The sequence below is a fragment of the Colobus angolensis genome, unplaced genomic scaffold (assembly GCF_000951035.1).
Source record: "Colobus angolensis palliatus isolate OR3802 unplaced genomic scaffold, Cang.pa_1.0 Scaffold256, whole genome shotgun sequence".
Taxonomy (NCBI): domain Eukaryota; kingdom Metazoa; phylum Chordata; class Mammalia; order Primates; family Cercopithecidae; genus Colobus; species Colobus angolensis.
The window spans coordinates 3475398-3478627 of NW_012115777.1; positions in this window are offsets into that span (position 1 = coordinate 3475398).

The following is a 3230-nucleotide window of genomic DNA, read 5'->3' on the forward strand; positions in this document are numbered from 1 at the left end:
GGAGCACCGTCATCTTGGACAAACACCGCCACTTTGAGTTCCAGCTCCCTTTCTAGCCTCAGGCATTTCAAGGAAATCATTTCTCTTCTAACTATAAGCAGCCAGAAAGAGGAGACAGTAAAACACAGATAAGACAGCTCAGGCACAAAGGGAGGTGAGGGAAAAGTCTCTTGGGTAACTGCCAAACTTCACCCTCATACAATGGACCCCAGTAAAACAGTGGGCCTTAATAAGTACATTCCTTTCCCTTCAGATGCACTAAGATAGGGAAGGTAAAAGCACACTCAGGGATATGCTTGCAGCTGCAAAAGGATGTATATGGAAATAGACACACAACTCTCCCTCCCAGATAAGCACAGCAGACACAGAAGTAGTCCAAGCCTCTGATAAACTCTCCTACCCTAAATCCTTAAAAACTCTTAGTCCGTAAGAGAGTGTGCCTCTAACCTAACTGGCCAGAAGCCCCTCTCAGGTTTGTTTTCTCTATAATAAACCCGTCCTTGACTTCTAAGTCACCTTTCCTGTTTCTTTCCTCTTCTTTAATTCTTACATCTGGGAGTTTGAGGCCAGCCTGTGTAACATAGTGAGATCTTGTCTCTTAAAAAAAAATTACAGGCCGGGTGTGGTGACTTGTAATCCCAGCACTTTGGGAGGCCAAGGCAGGCAGATCACAAGGTCAGGAGTTCAAGACCAGCCTGGCCAACATGGTGAAACCCCATCTCTACTAAAAAAAATACAAAAATTAGCCAGGCATGGTGGTGTGTGCCTGTAATCCCAGATACTTGGGAGGTAGAGGCAGGAGAATTGCTTGAACCCAGGAGACGGACGTTGCAGTGAGCCAAGATTGCTTCACTGCACTCCAGCCTGGGCGACAGAACAAGACTCCATTTCAAAAAAAAAAAATACAAACAAACAACAAAAGTGTATCCATTCCTCTGAGTCAATAAAAGATGTATGTTAGAAAAAAAAGAGAAAAGCCACATACTATATATACTTATTGCATCATCAGTTGCCTTTCCATAAAGACTTCAATCAGAATATAAATGAAGGGCTGCACAGGATCCTATTATAAAGCTGTATCGTAGGTTATTTAATTCCTAATTGTTGGGCATTTAGGTTGTTTTAGATGTTTTTGCTACTCTAAATAATACCTTCATGAATAGTTTTGTACACTAAATTTTTTTTAAGAGATGGGGTCTCACTATGTTGCCCAGGCCGGAGGGCAGTGGCTATTCACAGGTGCAATCATAGAGCACTGCCCCCTTGAACTCCTGGGATGAAGAAATCCTCCTGCCTCAGCCTCCTGAGTATCTGGGACTGCAGGCATGTACCACTTCCCCCAGCTTATACTAATTTTTATATGTGTATTTAATTACGTACTTAAATCTAAAAGTGGATTATACCAAATCTACAAAAATAAGATTTTTAAACATTTTTGATGCAGATTACTTTATTAAAGTGTATATTCCCACTATCCCTACCTACTAAGAATGCCTCCTTCTCAGCTCTTTTATCCATACTGGATGTTCTTATACTTTCAAAATATTTACATATTAATTTCTTAATTTGATTTGTTTACTAGTGAGATTGAACTTTTTTCATGTATTTACTGGTAATTTGTATTTCTTTTTTTTGGGTGAAATTCCCTATTCGTGTCCTTAGCTAATTTTTATTTTTTGGTCATCAACTTGCCTTTTCATATTGCTTATGTGTTTAATAAAATTAAAATATTTATGTAAAAAGTATTTATGTAGCCAAGTCTACCAATCTTTTCCTTTATGGTTGTTTTCTTTGCTGTTTTGCTTCTTAGAAAGCTCCTCCCATTTTGAGATCAATTTATTAAAAAAAAAAGAGAGAGAGCTCTCTTCTGCTAGTTCTTTTGTGGTTTATTACTTTGCGAATTTGTTTTCACAATTAGTGTGAGATAGAGTTCTGATTCTCTCTGCCCATAGTGCAGCTAATCAGTAATAACACAATTTATTGAATAATCCATCCACTGATTCAGATGCTACCCTTATCATAATTGTTCCTTTCATGTTCCTTGGATTTCATCTACTGAGGGTTATAGGAATAGGGGCATGTGGGAGAGTGAATAAGCACTACAGAAATAGATAGTGGTACCAAAGGTGTGAAAATCTGGAACGGGCAGTGGGAGAGCAGAAAAGGAACCGTGCCTGTGGCAAAGATTATTTGCTTGGCCAAACTTTAGTATGGCTTCTGAATCTTCTGCTAGGTCCATCTGTGAACTTCTTTGTAAAAATCCAGTTTCAGCGAAGAACTCCCCTTTCCTCCATATCTAATGTTTCCTCACCCTCCACCATCCCCCAGGTGATGTTCTGTCTTCAGGATGAGTCCTGTTAGGTCAGTTTCACCAAATGCCCCTTACCTCTGATGTTTCCTCTTAGTAATTTTCCATCCGCTGAACTCTATGCTTCTGGTTGGCTACCAATTCCCTCTTCCCCGTGCTGTGTTCAGAGTTGAGCCCAGTCCCTCTTCTCCACTGCAAGACCCAGTTGCAGTGGTCCCTATGCCAATTGAGACAGTCCTCGATAGTCTTCGTTCGGTGCTTCAAGTATCATTGAATAATTTTGTCTTTAACACCTCTTCACATTATGGTCACAGCTATAGATGGTTAGTAGTGGGTCAATTGAACATGTAATTTCCAAGCTGTAAGTTGCTCATCAAAATATGTAAGTGAAAAAAACTAAAACCAGGGAAGGAAAGCAAGACAACCCTCCCCAAATAACTTTGTCTATGCGTCTAATTCCACATCATCGATGAGCCATTTGTCACATGGACTACTGTCCCTTAAACAGCACTCAGGTATGAGACTTGAGAGGAAGTTCAGACCAAGGCCATGTCTTCGAGGATATTTCGCTTAGAGAAAACGAAACTATTTTTAAATGTAGTGCTCATGACTAGTGCGGTAACCACTACACAAACAGCATTCTCCTGGCGTTGTTATACTAACACAAGCCTCAGCAGCGAGGACAATTGCTACCGGGGGAAATAACCTTCGACTGTGTTTTTCGCAACCGATTCCTCTTTTTTTTAGCTGTTGTAAAGGACCGTTAAAGACGGAAACAGGAGGTTGGTGACGTTAGTCCGCAACAGAAAGTTATTTTGTACTTTCACAGCCGCTTGCCTACTTGGTGAGATAAAAGTGGGAAGACTGGACCTCAAGCCAGGACGTCCTGGGGGCTCCCGGGAGCGTCGCGGGCTGCGTGTTC